The 19,224-nt window shown below is 29.6% G+C and overlaps 1 long non-coding RNA gene across 1 annotated transcript in view; it reads right to left on the bottom strand.

Annotated features, from left to right (window-relative positions):
- Positions 1–19,224, bottom strand: part of LOC129968404 (uncharacterized) — a 215,322-nt gene that overhangs the window by 6,506 nt on the left and 189,592 nt on the right. Inside the window, exon 3 of the long non-coding RNA XR_008784395.1 lies at positions 1,916–2,013. This is a non-coding gene — a long non-coding RNA (uncharacterized LOC129968404). The remainder of the gene's footprint in view (positions 1–1,915; positions 2,014–19,224) is intronic.

The following is a 19,224-nucleotide window of genomic DNA, read 5'->3' as shown; positions in this document are numbered from 1 at the left end:
CATACATAAATAAAAACGTTTGAGAAATTCATTTACTAAAGTTTAATTCAAAAATTTTATATTCAAGACAATTTACAATGAACAATAATGGGTATACAACACTTTCTGTAGCTACATTAATTTTTAATCTAAAAAATAAAATAAGGAATCAAATTTTGAAAATAATTCCAATAAGTCTTATTAAATTTATTAGTATTCTCAATACAATGCAAAATTTTTATTATCTTTTGTAACCTAAATAAATGTTGCATGCATGAGGGATCCCATAGTTGTGAATTAGTTAAGAAGAATATTTCAAGATTCCATGTTTCTAAATTGCAAATAAAGATTATTTCAATTATTTCTTACTGATTAAAGTTAATACTCTTGTTAGTACACTAATAAAATTCTATCTTTCAAATTTCTTGTTTTCTCTTAAAACTTATACTCCTCATACATACAAGGCTTTAATTTAAAGGATTAATTAATAAAGTTAACAAACAACAAGTTAACAAAGTGCATAACAATATAATTTCATTTCTTAAAATAAGGTTTTGATTTAAAAAAAATTTAATGTAGCCTTCGAGAGACTTATTTAAAACATGTTTACACTAAAAATGTTTTTTTAAATGTTGTTAAAATTTGAAATTTATTAATTAAAATTTGTATAGTTTAAATAACAGTCAAGGAAATCAATATTAATGAAGAGATCATTAACTTTACTCATTTTTATCAGCCTAATAAAAACTTTGAATCCCTCTTTCTGTCTTGATTAAGATCTTTTAACTTGTTTAAAATGTATGCCTAAAAATATTGTGATGCTACCTTCCAAAATTATAATGATTATACCCACTGAAGAAGTATGTTAATTTCCTGAAAATAATATATTATAAAATAAAAAAAAAACCCATCTAATTGTGTTTTCACTTTCCTTCTGCTATATATAATTGAGTTGATGCAACTTAAAGGATTATTTTATATCCTTTTAATATGGAATATTCATGAATATTAGGGAGCTATTTTCCACCTCCAAATAATAAAAATGAATTAGTTTCATCTTTGAAATTAATGCACTAAACTAAAGATGTAACTCTGATATTGAAATGTTTAGAAACTACCTAAAAAAGTGTGTATAAATATCTATTTAAAAATTAATTTCCCAATTACGGTGCTCTGCATTATTTTATAATTAAATAAATTGATTGAATATATTTAACAAAATTACAAAAAGGAAATAAGTCCTTCCTGTTGTGTTACAATTAAATAAAAGCATTATATTCTCCCTACATGTATCTTTTTTACAACCTAAAGTAGAATAGTAACTGATGTTTCTTAGCCACAATTATATCAATTGGTTAGGGACACCTGTAAATTTTCCGCCACTTGTAGTGTGGAAAAAGATGGGCAAGACCATTTCAATCTTCCATTAGTAAACAATTATCTATATACAACTGAACTCAGATGGAAGTTGCCTTGGTGATGTGTCTGAGAGAAACACAAGTGACAGAATAAACAATGTCATCCCATCTATTGCTCTAAAGACTCTGTATAATAATTTATTTGTTGCTAAAAGATATTTGTGGAACCAAATATTTATAGACAAATGAAGAATGCACATTAGGTTATGTGCAATTTCTGATGCTGTAAGAATTTTAATCATGAATATATGAGCTCTGCTGACATGGCTAAAACAGGTCACCCATATTGCAGTGTTGAGAATTTTATGCTAATGACTATTGAGAAAAACTACAATGCATGTAATCTCATGCATATTTGAGTAAATGTTTGTTCCAATACCTACTTCTGCCAACAAAAATTAATGTATTATTTAGTGAGTTTATAAAAGGATCCAAGGTGTGTAAAGTTACTTTTTTTACTTTGCAACATTCCACCATGATCATATATATATTTTTTTTAATTTGCAACAATCATTTACCAGAAAAATCTTGAACTGCCATGTGAAAGAATAACTCAAGAATTGTAGTCCATATATATAAGGGGTATGAAAACTATTGGTGGGTGCCTCAGTCATTTCTGAAAAATATAAAGAAAACATTTTGTGAAAATGAATAGAAGTAAATAAATACCATTGAGAAATCAGACCATTGCCACAATAAATTGGTTTATTATTATCTTTAAAAAATTTTTTTAGCATTCTTTTGACAGATATATATAAAAAAAAATTGAAAAAATCTATACATTTTCTGTTTTTTTTAAAAAAAATAAAGTTTATTTTTTTGTATTAAATTTAAAAAAAATGGCAGCTTTACACAGGGGTGTTTGTGCTCCGGGGAAACCCCGGAATTCCGGGGATTTTGAACTTCGATACCCGGAAATTCCGGGGATCGTCGTTCAAAAGGAAGTAGGAATAATAATGAATTATTTATTTTGATCTGGGCGATTTTGTTTGCTTTGAAAGCAGAAAACGCAAGGTCAGCGTGTGTGGTGAAAACTTTTCCTTTCTTTCTCCAAAGGCAGTGATAATGCGTGAAAAGGGGGGAAAAAACTTCTTTTTTGTTCTTTCCTTATTGCGAGTTATGACTCATTCCCCCGTTTCTCGGACATTCTCTTCTGGATTCTTTTCGGCAAGTAGGCGCGGCAGAAAAAAAAGGGAGAGACTTCGCGACCAGATGTGCGATCACGTGACTCTGGGTTCAAAGGTCTTATCTCTCCTGGCGTGGCGCCAATAAGTGGAGAAGGGGGATTTTTCGCCATATTAGCTATTTGTCATTGATCGCTTCGCAACTTTTTTTCTCCGCTGTGTAAAATTTTCGTTTCATTTATTGATGCACGTGTAAATTTTTCGTTTCTCTTATTGAAATATTTTTTTATTTATGTACGCAAGAGAATTTCACTTTGAAATTTCAGCATATGAAACAGAAATTACCCCTTAAAAATTCATATCTAATTAGTTTTACAGCATTAGATTCAGAGCTAAGAGGTAAAACCAGTACAATATTAGCTTTTGAAAAATTATCATCTTTTATGTCCCATATTTTTAGTGATAATGAAAAGTCAAAAGTAGAAGCTGAAATAAGGTTATACCAGAGTGATATTGATATCACCAAAGAAATGCTCTACACATCTGATGAAAGTGGAAATCAAGTCAAGTGTACAATTGATAAATATTGGTCTAAAGTTTTTAATTTAAAAGATGATTTCACAAATGATTATAAGTATCCTACATTGGCTAAATTGGTCAAAGCCTGCCTTAGCTGCTTCCATGGCCCATTAGTGGAAAGTGCATTCAACTTAATGGATACACTTGTCACTGACTATAGAACCTCTCTTAAGATTGATTCCCTAGATGCCGTGCAGACTATTAAATATGATTTAATGGCTTCTAAAGAAACCTCATGTGAAAAATATGGCTCAAAAAATCCAATGACTGATCCAATTCACAGAGATCTCTTACTGAATATGAACAGAAGTTGGAAAACATATCAAGAGGACTTAAAAACATGTATTTCAGATGAGTCACCTATAATAGTCTCTGAAAAACTTTCTACATTAGCAGAAAAGCAAACTGCTTCTACCTCTGCATGTGCAGTTCTCGAGGAAATTTCTTCAACTGTAAATGAGGAAAATAAAAGTCAATCTTCCTGCAATTATGAAGTTCACCACAAAAGAAAGACAAGCCCACAAACATCAGAAAATAAAAAAAAAGCAGCAGAAATTAGATAATTTTTTTAAAGAATTAATTCAGGTAATTTAAAATATTTGCATAAAATGTAGTAGTTTATATGTTTGAAAATTTATGGTTATTAATTTTGCAAAAAAAGTAATTCATTGAACTTTTATAATTAGGTCATTCAATATTTCATAATTGTAATTTTTCATTTCTCTCCCCCCCCCCTTCTCGAAACTCCAAAATGCCGGTAGTAAGTCCGTAAAAGTTTCAGGGGATTTTTTGGGGTCCCACAAACACCCCTGTTTACAGGAGAAATGAATAAAAATAACCAATTGACAAGTTCTAAAAGTTAGTCAGAAAATATATGAACAAAAGAAAATAAAATGGAAAAATACTGTAGACTCCTACACCCAGAACTTTAAAAACTCAATTCGCTTTCAACTGGGAACGTTTTTTATCAATTAATTTCTTGCTATATAACAAAAATCATCACAACATTGACAAACCTGGTGAACTCTGTTCTTTTTTCAGAATCACTGGAATTGGTGGGTTTTTTTCAATAGCTTAGCAGCTTATTTTCTATAGAAAAGAACTCCTCCATTGTTTGGACTTGAATTCGTAAACCATTGCATTAATAAATTATAAAAGTGTTTAGTAAATCATTTATTCCATAAATGATTTCTACAATAAGTTGTAGGAAGATATCTTGTAAAGACTGTAATTCTTAATAGTTTCAATTGGTTGGAATAATTAATTTGAGAACATATGTGTTGAAGATGGTATCCAAAGATTTTAATCGAAAAATTCAATGAATATAAAATCTGTTGAAGATAATACCTGAAAATTTCTATCAGAAATTCTTGAAGTTGAAAATCTATTATTATCATTAGAACCATTCCAAAAGGAATTTCAAACAACTGATGAAATGATGGAATATTAAGAACTGACAAGATCACATGGTAAATACATTTACAAAAATTGTAAATTACAGGTTAAAACAAAATTATATATCAGCGTGTTTAAAGTTGGAAAATCTTATTTGCTGCCCAAAAATTATATTTTGCAAGCCATAAATAACCTAGTCCAAAATATTTTTTTTTTATAAAAATGTTTACACTAAAAGTTGTGAATAGTATCAATTTATACATATTATTGCTAGATTAAGATGTTATGCTCACACTCCAATCTGGCAATGATTAAAAATTTGAATTTTCTACTGTTCATTGCATTTTTAAAGGTGGACAGAGTAATCTATAACCTAAAGAGTCCTGCTCTCTTCTGATATTTGAAACCTATTCCGGATTTAATTTGCCCTCAAGTAGTTTTAAAAATACGCCTTGAATTAAAAAAAAAATTAGCATCCAAAGTATTTTTTTTTACACAGTATGGCATTTTTTAGCCTTGTAACCGATTTCATGAATCCTCTAGTTCTTTTTTTTTCTTTCTTTTTCTTTTTTTTGTTTGTTTTTCCTATTATTTTGACTAACACGATTTTCTAACACACATTATATAATGAGGTGAAGTTAACAAACAATGCTGAGTTTACATTTCTGCTCCAGTTTCTTTAATAGTATTCAAAGCAGTTTGCAAAATGAGATATTAATTTTAAATTCCATATTAATAATGATTACAAGAATGCATGTTGCAGAATTCAAATGTAAAATATCGCACGCTTTCGCCTGTTCTGTTTGATTTTAAAATGTTATATTTTGATGTTACGATGACGAAGAGAAAGGGAATTGGATCCAGAGCTGGAATAGTGCCAAGATATATAAGCACAGTCTTTACTAAAAACTTAAGAAAATCTGTGTAACTATTTGGTCTAGAATTATTGAAATTGGCATAGATTTGGAGTGTGGAGATATGCAGCTTAGAGCCATTTATTTTCCAAATTGAAATAAAATTCTAACTAATAAAAAATTAAGCAAAATATTGAGTTTTTCACAATAATTCTCAAAAGTTTTATTATACAAACCTTATATTTATAATCCCATTTTAAAATTTCAAAAAATATTTTCAATGATTGCGGTTTGAAGCCAATTTTAATTCGACATTTTTCTAAATTTCCATATAAATTTTTTTTGCATAATTTTTAACAACTGATTTTATTGTTGAAATAAAGTTGAAACTTCATTTATTGTTTCATAAAATAAATTAAACACAACCAACATTTCTCGTCAAAATAGATGGTCGCTAAAGGTGGCATGCATAAAATAAAATTATTGCTTAACAAGCAATACCAGCTATATCAATATTACAAGGGGCAGGAGGGGATGAAATTTCCTCAATCAGTGTGAATATTTGGACTTTAAAAAAAAAAAAAAATCTGGCATGTAATTGATACTACATGTTATTTGTATCTGATTTCACTTGTCTCTCAAGATATTTTTCTCCTGTTTATAAAATTTAGATGTATGGTTTTACAACGGGACCCTATTATAGAAAAAGTGATTGAATGAAAATTCTCGAAGCCTTTCTTGCCGCAGTGAAGAATGTTAAGAAATGTATGAATTCATAGAAATCCATAATAAAAATAATTGAATTTTTCAGTCTTGCTAGCACAGATTGATTTCAAGATTTGGTTTTTGCTCAGCTTTTCATAGCTCCAACCTTCTGTTTTGAAGAGTGAATCTTACCTCTTTGGTGATGACACAGCTGCAGCAGTGACATCAGGAAGCAATGAGAATTAAAATTGATGAATGATGTTTAAGAAGCTGATTAAATTGATGATCTCTAGGTATCAATATCTGCTTTTTAGCTACAGTTCATAGTTTTTATCCTATCGACCTTCTTGAAATCGTGCTTTCAAATGTAGAAAAAAATTTATTACAACCGTTCCTTACAACAAAGATCATAAATATTTATCGCATTCCCGGAGAGATCAGTAAACAGGATGTTTGTTCTCAGGTAAAATGATAACTTAGAAATACAGCGAAATACTACAGGTTTCCATAAAGTTTAACTATTGAAATTATGCATCCATACCTGATTTCCATATCATATATAGATCATCAAAAGCGGGGAGGGGGGAATCCCAGAAAGAAATATTAATATCAATAATAAAATCAACTTGAGTTTTATTAAGAAGTGATGCTTTTTTTTTTTTGTAAAATATGCTTGAAATAATTTTTAAAAATTGATTAAAAACAGAAAAAGAAATTATATAGCTATAAAAATTTATATAATTGAAAATTTAGTTTTCTAAATTTTATGATTACGTAAAAAAACCATTTTTTTTGCGTTGTAATAATTTTGGAAGTTATTACGAAAATACACCAATATTTTTCTTAATTTTTAATTAATTTAATTCTAACTAAAATTTCAAAAAAATCTTTCCGATTTACAAATTTTCTCCCTCCCGGGTATATGTGTGTCGAATGTCGTAGTTCAGGTCAAACGCCCAAACAAACACAAAAGCACGCATTTTAGTATTTATTATTAATATTTATTACATATTTATTACTATTCTCTTTTACTATTAGTGAAAAATCAAAATTTTTGATCCCCTAGATGTGACATCAAGGATTGTCTGGTAAGCCACCTCTACCATTTTCGAGAGATATCGAAAAATGAAACTTTGATACAGCTTCTAACCGCCACAAGTAGACCGAGTTCATCAATTTTCGTCAATTTCATAATTTCTTCATTTTGCGAGTATATCTAACCAATTAGAATACTCTGTATTAGCATAATTCAAAAATTAATCATAATACAATCATAAGACGCATTTCGTCAAAACCGGTCGACATTAATAAGCCACCCAAATCGGCTAGTGTTAATCAGATTGATTTAATCATGTCAGTCAACTTTGATGAAATACATCTTATCACAATAAAAGTATAGTTAAAATAATATAAATAGCACACTAATGATAGAGCATTTTGATTGGTTAGCTATACTTCTAGGTGGTGAAATTGCTAAGTTGGCAAAGAAAATTTGTAAAATCCGTCCAATTATTGAGACTGATTGTAGGGGGAAGGGAGAGGTGGAAGATTATTCCAGATACATCCAAGGATCACAAGCATTCCTAATTCCGACTATTCATACAAAAAAAAAATCGAAATCAGAACGATGAATGACATTGGTGAAATTTGTCCCAGGATTTCCCCACAAAGAATGCACAGTGAAATTTTGCTTGCATGATTTCTCTTGCAAAAGGAAAACGTTGGTGATCAAGTAACCCTTAAAAACCATGAGTTTTCATATAAAACAAACATTTTCCGAAATAAGTACAATAATTAGAATTGCCGAATAATTGACAATAGTATTAACACTTGATAGTTGGCCAGATTCCTATATGTTTCATTACGTTCATATAGTTATCAGAATACTAACCAAACTGGTTGTTTGTTTCATTAATACTGTGAACAAGCGTTGATGGCAGGCAGTCTGGTGTCATAATAGATAAATAAAAACAAATACGCATTCAAAAAAATTAACGAAATAAAAAAATATTAACCTAAAATAAATCTTCAACATGTTAAAAATATGCTGAAATGTGAAATTAAATGGGTTATTTTATTAAAAAATATGTTTTATAATGTACACTACCGCCGTAAATTAAGATACCTGCCAATGACGTGAGTGACAGATGCGTTTAAATTGTAAAAAATTGATGCCTACAAGTACAACAAAAAAAATCATTGTTACAAATTTTTAAACTAATTCTTAAAAATTAACTAACAATTACAAAAATAGCTGTAAATGGTGTCATTGAAAAGTTAATCTTTTTGAATTTTATGATAGTAAACACGAACCGATAGTTACACGATAGTAGTGTAAAAATAATTTTTCTAAGAATATATGTTTTGATGTCATGGCGGAAAAATATTAAAAATTATCCCCACTTGTCAACAGAACCTAAATTATTCTTCAAATTATCTTCTCATGTTTTCATGAGACCCCATTTTCAATTTTTAAATTGAGGTAAAATGCAGAGGCACTGGTATTCAAAATGCAAATTAACCGAAAAGTTCTTAAGTAGAAATTTAGAGAATGGTCGAATACAAATCAAATTAACATTATTAAAAAACAGAGATAAGTTTAGTGTTTTACGCGTTTCGTTATTTTTAATAATAATATCGATACCATTCGGCTTGTAAAAAAAATCGTCTGCAATAGTAAAGTGACTTTTAACAATAATTTCTTGCATTCTTCCAGAGTGCGAATGAGTCTTTGTATTTTTGTTCAAATTGCATTTAATGTTTGCCCAGAATTCTTATGTATATTTGTTCGTGTTTACTTATTTATTTAATGCGGAATTAAAAGTGGTGATTACGATGCAAATGTTAATTGTTGCTTGATGATTTAAAAGTGTACTTTTGTTGCAAATGTTATTCATTACACTTAAAGTGATGATTTAAAATTTTCTTGTACCTGTCTGATTTAGCAAATGCAATATATCGGGGAACATCAAGATGCTTATATTTATGAATAATAAAATATTGCAATTTAAATTTCTGTTTTTATTTAAAATACCGAATCAGCTCTAAACGCTACAAATTTATTCCTATTTTCAAAAATAAGTTTTATTACTAGGAAATGAGAATACTAGGAATGCACACATACAGACATAAAAATATTTCCAAATGGGTCGTGAGTTGAACTTTTATACCTCGAGAGCTCAATCTTTTCTTTTCAAAATACGAAAAAAGACAACCGTCTCGAGCTTTTAAAGAGACGTGAAAGGGGAAAAAAATCCAAATCATAGAACATCACATACCATCTCTGACAATGCATTTTTAAAAAAAAAATCTGTCCAAACTTATGCATATTTCATCATCGGTGACTTCCTCTTCAAAGCGTGTTATTATTTCCTTTTCTATATCATTCCTTCTTCCGATACAAAATCCTGGTCGATGTAAGAAATGTTTAAAACATGAAATTTTATAACGGAAGTGCGAGCATTTGAGAAATGGCGCCGAGGTAGTTGATGGAATTGAAAACCACTTTTTTTTTTCAATTTTTTTATCGTCTGCGAATAACATATAATCTCTTACTAGAGAGGAAGTTACTAAAATTGAATGCCGGTTAGATTGCAGAAAATGCAGAGTCATAAACGTTGAATTGCTCGAAAGTAGTGGAACATTAATTTTTTTGCGAGACTTTAGTATTGAAGGAAAGGGATTTTCTTTTTTTATTATTGCATTAGTTAGAATATTTTTTAAAGAAAATCGGTCAACTTTCTATTTAAAATAATTTCATTCCTCCGAAATATTATTTTAAAGATACGCTTTTATCAAGATAATTTTCTGATTTAAAAACAAAAAGTGCCAAAAACATTTGCTCTCTTAAATACAAAGGGCATAAAATATAAAGTTAAAAATATTATCTTTGTTATTTTATCAAATAATACAAACACAGAAAGAAAATTTTTGGATGCGGAATATCTATAAATGGACAACTGAATTCCATAAACCGTCCCTAGATGTCGCTATGTGTAAAGAGATTAGACCCCCCCCTCTTATTCTCCAATGCGTTCATTAATACATTATTTGTAACATTGATGTCCAAATTATTTGTATGCGATCTTCGAGCGATTGGAGACACACCAACATATGTTGAATATCAACGCTACCAATTCATATAAATTGATTATCGAATTATGTCATACTTCCTTTCCTTACCATCGCACAGATGCATTTTTTTTATGGAAAACAAATCCTTTATTTGATTTGATATTAGTCAATAAAATTGCCATTACACCCATCCGTTATTTTATTTTTGATCATGAAAAGGCATTCTCTTTTAAAACATTAGCAATATTTTATTATTCTTTCACGTACTACTTTCTAATTAAGATAACATTATTTTGCTTTATTTAAGAACTCCAGCAACGAATATCCTTGATTTCTTTTAATTTAATTTATTAGTACATAAAATTATTTTGCATTCATAATAAAATTTCCATGATTTGATGATGAACTTCATAGCATCAGATGATAATGGATTTTATTCGAATATATATCTAGATTCTTTTTGTGTTAATTGTTTTAATTATCTTTCGTTTAGATATTTTGTTTAGATTTTATTAATTTTCAAAGATTTTTTTAAGTATATTTTACAATAATGTTTTCATACTTGTAAAAGAAACTCAAATCCTTTTCACTATTGCCGGTAATTTTTCATTAACATTTTTCTTTTAATTGCTGATGATAAAAATATGGAGGTTCGGTTTATTTTTCCATATTCAGAATAGTCTTTTGTTTAAACAAAAATAAATAAATAAATTGTAATGGCATTTCTGATTTCTGTGACAGTTAGATTTAACTTTAAACTTTAGAAGTTAGCGGTAACGAAACTTTTTAAACATTTGATAATTTTAAATACTTTTATTATAGTAGTCTGAATTTGTTAAAAAAATTGAAGGAGATGGATTCTTACTGAAAAATCCTCTGATATAGTGCGTAAATTATGAAATATATTTTGTAGCACATACAAAAATCTAGTTTCATGATTCATTTATTTTTGCTTACAACTTTTACTAATGCCTTTCGAATTCAGCAAGCATGTTATTAGATTAGTTGAAGTTAAACTACCTTTTGTTTGAACATTTGACTGAAAATTAGAGTGAATATAACTATATAAGGCTCTTAAAATAATACCAAGCTATGACTTTGAAAATTTGATGTTTAAAAATAATTTGCTGATGAAGTCATTAAGACTAAATTGCATATAAAAGATTCAGTTGAAAATTTAAGTATTTGGTAATCCCGGTGAACCAGCTGGTCACCAAAGACGGTTAATTGTTAATAAATTAAAAAAAAATATTCTTTATTGGGAAAACTGATCGTATCATTTTGAAGTGAATTTAGAACTAAATATGTCTATAAAATTTACTGTCAGCAACGAAAATCTTTATAATATTCAAATATAAACTTTATAGAACCAGTGAGAGAAGGCTTTCCAAAACTTTCATAGATGCTCTATAATAAACTCGTCATGCCAGAAAACGTCTTACATGGCATTGGCGTGCAATAGTTATAAAATATATTTTGATGTGATTTTAGCATTTTTACAGATTTCATTGAATCCACCTTGGCGTGCTATTTGGCGATTAATCACTGACACACGGTTATTGTGTGTCAAATTGACACATTTTTTCAACGGATTGAGAAAAAATTTGACCCAAAACTGCACTTGTGATCACAAAATCCCGTACTGAATTTGATAAAATTAAACCTTTTCATTTTTGAATTATCGCGTTTACTTGTTTCTGAAAGTACAGACCGACGGACAGTCAACTCGTGGTTGGTTTGGCCAACTCAAAATTTGGCAGGTGTCTTCACTACAGATGTTAAATCTGTGAACTGAATTTTATCTTTCTGTCTTTCTTCGGTTAGTAATTATGGTGTTAACTTACATTCGAACAGCTGGACGAGCAGACTTTCTCTGAACAGAATTTGCTGAAAATTTGATCGAAATCTGCAAATTCGGAGGAAAGACAGTGTACCGAATTTCAACCATGTATATCAAAGCGTTTGCAAGTTATCTTTGTCACAGACAGAGGAACAATCTTCCAAAAATGCGTTTTTCGAACTTGAGGAGGTGTAAAACGTTGAGATTCATTAAGGTATATGTATACACTTAAAACTTCGAAAATCGTTCAAAATATCTAATATTTTTTTATTGCTTAATAATGTTCTCTGATCTTTTAGCTTTCAAACAATACCAAGATGTTGTCAATATTCGAAATATAATTATTTTTCTTGAGGTGCTTTCATTAAAAACTCTAGTTACGGTTTTTTTAAAACTCATTTTATGAAGAATGATATTTTCCCACTATGTTGCTTCATTCAAACAATCATAACTCAATAAGAAATAAACCAAATACAATTATTTATATATCAAAGTAATCTGTATGAAATAGCGGATGTTTTGCGCCTCAATCAAAGTAATATTTATAGAAATAAATTTTTAATAGCTGTTTAAATGTTAAAATGACAGAAAAAAACTCGCTTTTTCTATTCATCGTTAATAAAAAAAATGTTAAAAAAAATCTATATATTTTTATAACTTGATTGAGACAGACAACATGAAGACTCATATTAGGCATCATTTCCAACTAGAATTATGTGTCTGTACAAATTAGAATTTAAGATATCATATTTCAAAAATATATGCTAATTAGCTCATTAAATAGTATTTAATTAATTAATAATTAGTGTAATATGGGTTTTTCTAACTGAAATGAGTTTAAACATATATTAATGACCTACTGTGAAAAAACTGGATTTTTAAAGTTAAAATTTTAAAAAAAATCTTCTAGTGTGTACGTACACCTTCGAGTTCGAACTTTTTGACGATTACTATATTTTCTCTATACTATGTATAAGAGAAAGTAAAAATGTTATAAGCAATACGAAAACTATGCAATAATATCTCCATCGCTCCCAGAATCATTTAACATGTATTTGTTCCATCATAGAAAAGAAAAATTACCATTAGGAGAAAAAAAAACTTCACCACAATAAAAATTGGTATTCTTCTGTCCATTCTTTTTATTACTACCTCAAAAGACGTATTTTAAAGATGCAATAGCTTCTGCTAAGACTAATTTAAAATTCCTTTTTCTTCTGCTAATGTTTTTTATTTTTTTTTTTGCAATCAAAACCAAAATTGATCAAAGCAGTCTATTTTGAACTACATCTCATTAGTAAACCCCAATGCTCATTTGCATACTATAACTAGATTCTGTCCAATATTCTCTGCCTTAACATACTTCAATTTGGATGTATCCAATTACTATGTTTCTTAATCGATTTCGAGCGCATTTTTTTCCACATTAAATTAACTTTTTTAGACTTCTGTTTATACAAATTTAATCAAGTGGTATATTTATTGAGTTCTAAAAAAAATAAACGTAGATTTCCCTTCTTTTTTTTAAAGAAGGATTAATGATAATGTAAATTCTACTTCAAGAATGACAGATGATGCCATTTTGCATTATCTTTCAGGAAATAAATATATCGAGTCTCTTGATGCAGAAAACTTTAATTAGAAAAATATTCTCATTTGATAGCAAGCTGTAAAAAAATAATAACATAGAATAATAAAGATACTTTCTTCCGTTCACATCAAACAAGAAAGTATTTGATTAATACTCAATCGTAATTTGTTTGATGGACTTTATAAGAAAGGGAAGACGGTTTTAGAGATCCTCTTCTATCATTATCGAGGAAACAATAGTTGATAGTAGAATAAATGTCAAAAGTTACTTTGAGACCTAATTTAATGCAAATTTAACCATTCATTTGGCCCATCATGGTCAAATCTGACATGGTTCTTGCATCATTAAATTAGAAATCTCTTTATATATAATCATTATGCTGGCATATAAATTTCTATCAATAATAAAGATAAATGTGTGAGTGTGTGTTGGTGCTTTATTCATGCAATCATTCTGGCAAAGCTTCCAGTTGTTTATTTTATGCAGGATTATTATTTTTAAAAATGTTTGTTAGTTTCTGTTCATATTCTTGATTTAATTTTCTAGTAGTGCTTTTTTTATGTCTTTGTTATTCTAGATTTGCTTTGTGTTTTCACTTTGTATCTATGTCATTCACTTATTACTCACTTTGTATAATAGGTTCACTTGGTGTTTTAGGTATTCGTACGTTGTCTGATATTGCTGTACAGTATACTATATCTTCCATCCTTTGGACGTTGTGATATTATTTTTATGTGTGTTACTGCTTTCTCTATATAATTTTGAAAATCTCTTAATCCAGAATTGGCCTCGGTGGCCTGGTGGTAAGGTCTCGGCTTGTGAGCCGTAGGGTTTCAGGTTTGAGACCCGATTCCCCCGAAGAACCGTCGTGTGAGGGGGTCTGTTGCACGTTAAATTCGTCATGCCAAACGTCCTCCCGCTGGTGTGGTGTTGTGTGGAGAGGGGGGTGCCAGCTCAGGTGCCGTCCTCGTCATCTGACCGCGGTTCAAAATTACGAGGTCCGTCCCAAAACAGCCCTAGTGTTGCTTTACAACGGGACGTTAATATAACTAAACTAAACTTAGTCCATAATTGGTTTGTTTGCTATTTACTTTACATATTTTATTTTGTCAAATGAATTGTAATGTATACCCTTAATTATCGCCCATATCCTGGCGATGATTATAAGCTTTTCAATAAATAAATAATGGTTCTCTCCCCGGCGACCTTCAAGGTCTTATACCCTATCGGGTAGGCGGTCGTCGTGGTCGACCAAGACCAAACTTGGCGCACACATATATTTTGGAGGCTTAAGTGCCTATATTAGAGGGATTAAAATTGTTTTTAATTAGAACTATCGCTTTCAGTTCATAGCATTCTAACACTGAGCTATTCAGTCCGCGCCAGTTAGAACAAGTTTCGTTACAATATTGACTCTATTTATTATTCTTTGAGAACTCTATTTATTATTCTTATCAATAAATTCAACTCTATTTATTATTCTTTGATATATATATAAATATCTAAAAGCAGAAACTGAGGTTAATATGAGGAAATGGCAATTTAATTTATTTTATTATAGTGATTTCTCTAACAGGAAAGGTACAAAGAAATTATAAGTTTTCGAAGAAAAAAAAATTATTCAATATTCTCAAACACTATTAAATGAATGAAATAAAAAAAGAATGAAAGAAAAGTTTAAAAACTATAGCTTAGAATTATAACACTAAATTAAACAAGTCTTTAAATTTGAATAAAAGAAATTAAGACGAGATCCAAGTCAATGAGCAGCAAAGACAAAAAAAACGAGAGACATACAATTAACTTCAGCACTTGATATTCACGTGAAGTCATTAAATTTTAGAAGCATTTGGTCGTAAAAATAAAGCAGAAAAAAAGCTCAAAAATTTAAAGAGAGGAAAGAATCCATTCTCGGATTAATTTTTATTTCTTTCATTCTGAACATAAATTTGGTTTTCAATTGGGAAAAAAAGCAGAATAAATGATCTAAGTTTGAAGGTGCATTCATTTATTTATTGCTAGAAGAAGTACAAGGAATTAATAATCGCTCGAAAAAGATAAACGTCAGATGGAACCAGATTAAAAATCAGATTCTCGTTTATTATTCTAAAGCATGTTATTTGAAGCTGACCAATTTGTCAGTTGCAATTATATGAATTGGAACTTAAATTTTTTTCCCTCGGCTTTATTCACTTCGTAATGTTTAATATACTACTTTAGAAAAATCTAGATGTTTGTAAGGGTCCCAGATTTTAATAAAAATAAATTAAAAGGGCATTTTTCGTTAAATGTGAAGTTTCGAATGAAATATTTCTTTGGTTTTAGTTTTTTAGTGCTTTTATGATTTAAATAAAGGAACAGAAGTCAAGAAACTTAATGTTGGGGCCATATTCTTCTACAATTAAGCTTGAGTTTACGTACTTCAATGTATCATGTAAATAATTTATATTATTAAATCTCAAATACGGTATTCTGAATCTCTGTAATGCCAGTTGTGGCGGCTTTATTTCTACTTAATCCAGTATTTTTAACTGAGTCTAAGTCAAAAACTTTTGTTAAAGCGAAAATGTGGCATGTTTTGTTGGTTAAAGCAACCTTAGAGCATTTAGGTATCCACCAGAAGTTATGACCTGACATAAACAAGTAGTGATAAATCGCCATCGATGTAATTTTCAGGGGAAATATTAAAGTTTAGCTTTTTTGGTAAACAAAGAAAAATTTAATTTTGAATTTGTGCTTCTAGTCGAAACATAATATGATCATTTAGGTTTGACTTTATATGCAAATCCATGGAATTAAAGAAAGAATGCTAGCCTAAACGCATTATTGTATTAAAAGAGACTCGGTCTAAGCAATTGTGCAATGAATTAAATTTCACTTGCAGAACAGCCGTTTAAATTTACTCCATCAGGCGGGAGTGATCTGCAGAAACTTTTCTTGTGTATTTTCTAATATAAGTACTATCCCTTCTACATTTCCACATAAAAAAACGTTGTAAATTATTATTGCATTTCTTGATTACACAATAATTTATTTGATAGTGAAGATTGTGTCCTGGGTGAAATGACTTGAAGACACATGTTGTCTTTTATGTGGTTTATTGGTAACATCAACAACAAAAGGCACATGAATACGCCAAAGTGTAGAAGGCCTAGAGAACTACACATAAAACTTCTCGGGTGAGAGAGAGAACCGAGATCACACTCCACCTAGTACAGGAGTCAAGTTCGCTTCCACTGGACAAAAAGTATACTAACATCAAACAGGGAGATCACGTGATATTTACATGATTGGCAGCTAGCTCCGCCCAGGAAGATCGCGTGGTTAACTGAATTCTTAACAAACGTAGATCGTAGGTAAGGAAGTGAACAACTCGAGGGCTCAAATTTTTATTTTCAGGTTTCCATGTTTGAGCGTTTTGTGCTTCGCAACATAGTAAAAGAACCAAATATGCATCTTGGCCGCCCTTTTGCTAACCGACTGATATTAAAATGTTATACAGAAATACTTTAAAAAAAAAATCATGATTAAGATCATGGATTAAGTTCCATTTATCGAAGTCATTGCATTTTTGAAATTATCATGTTTACATAACATGCGAATGTATGGACGATAGAAGGGTTCAAAATGTGATACGGATTGACACTTATGCTAAAATTCCATACTAAATGTCAGCCATCTGGATTTTTAAATTTTGTAGGTGACATGTTCACTTGTTCTCAGGCAGAAAGCGCAAATCTCCTATGCATGGATTTCCTCAGAATTTTATAGAAGTTTTGAAACTTGACAAAGACCACATATATCTAGAAACTTTCATCTATCTAGTTCAAAGTCTTTTTACCTTATCGTGTTCCGAAACGGTTGTAATTCCAAAAAAAAAAAAAAAAAAAAAAAAAATGTGCTTTTCCGAATTCAGGGAAGTCTGAAGCGTAAGATTCGCCAAAATATTGAGTTTGTGTATTTTGATGGTTATAATATTTTGTATTTGTAGAAATAATTTTTAAAAAAATTCATGAAAATACAAAACGTATACAAGAAAGTAAAAAAGTTTCGGCAAGTAACCCAAATAAATAAATAAAAATAAAAATTGAAATATCTGGAAGTTGTAAGAAAGAAAAGCTCAAAATAATATAACAACATGACTTGCATTGGCAAGCACTGAATAAAAATAATAAAACAGGAAAGGCTATCCAAATAACGGGATAGTTATAATTAGGAATTGCAATACCGGTATTTTGAACCATTTGTACAATTTTGTAATACCGGTATTCACAAGTTTAAATGCCGTTTTCTCGGTATTTACTAGAAATTTTTTAAATTGTCTTCACTATATGTTCAGGGATGGCCAACATAGCAAAATAGTATACGTTTTGGCTTTCATGTCTCCTTAACGAGCGAAATTAATTAGACTGTGAATACAAAGTTGCATCGTACAATCAAGAGAAGTGATAAAATACTGTTTGACAACGGATTGTAAAACCCTCCGCGTTTTTGCGCATGCGTTAGGATGGGTTTAATTCGGCAAAATAGAGGTGAGAGGAAAGATGAAAGGAGGAGATGTTTACATTTAACAATGTCGGAGAGATTCTGATTTATTAACAGCTAAGGGAACAATAAATTTCATGTTGCAGTCACTGAAAGAATAACACACATCACTATCTGAAGAATTATTTACATTACATGTTACATTGAAAAATCGCACAGAATTATAATGATTTTAAAAATGAAAATGAAAAAGAAAAGAGACTACCCAATTCAAATATGATCAAATTTATAGTAAATTTTCATAAAATATTTTTACCCACAAACCTATCCACATGCAGAAGAATTGGGTACAGTTATCGAAGATTATGATGACACTAATGTCGATAGTGAAAAGGAATTGTCTCTTGAACAAAAATTGGAAATTAGCGATAAATAAAATATTTCAACAAACCAAAATACAATACAGAAATCAGCTATATCCAAAACCATCCCACGAGAAGTCGATTTATTAGAAGATGAGGGATTTAGAGGTAAATACTTGGAAAAAGTATATTGCGTATTGCTAACAGTACCACCAACTAGCGTAGATACCGAAAGAGCGTTTTCGGCAGCTCGTAATTTTTACACAAAATTACGTTCCAGTCTTAATGACAGTAGAATGGTTGCATTATATTTTTTAAGATTACATTTTAAAAATTTGTAATAGTACCACAGATTGTATAGTGATTTTACACGTTTTTGTGATTTAAATAAATAAGATGTTCCTTTACTTTTTGTGATTCTTTATATATTGTTATAAATTATAAGTTACAAATTATTTTATATAATATTTACACTGTCTAATAAAACTGGCAAATAAAACAAAGAAACACCTGTGTTTTCTTTCTTTTTTTAAGATTTCTAATTCCGGTATTAAAACCGGTATCAGGATCTAAAAAATACCAAATACCGGTATTGAATTTTTGGTCCGATATTGCCATCCCTAGTTTTAATATATACTAATCCGGTTTGTTTCATCTTATTCGACATGAGCATTGCATTCTGTGTGCAATGATTTTATACATTACGTAATTGAATGAACGAGAGCGGACTTCCTAAAATTTTTTTGCATGCACTCTGATAACTGTATTATACCTCTTCCCCCGCATTAATGTGTGAATCTTAGGCTACGAATACCTTG

Source organism: Argiope bruennichi, chromosome 1 (genome assembly GCF_947563725.1).
Source record: "Argiope bruennichi chromosome 1, qqArgBrue1.1, whole genome shotgun sequence".
NCBI classification, from domain to species: domain Eukaryota; kingdom Metazoa; phylum Arthropoda; class Arachnida; order Araneae; family Araneidae; genus Argiope; species Argiope bruennichi.
This window is presented reverse-complemented; position numbering and strand designations above follow the sequence as displayed.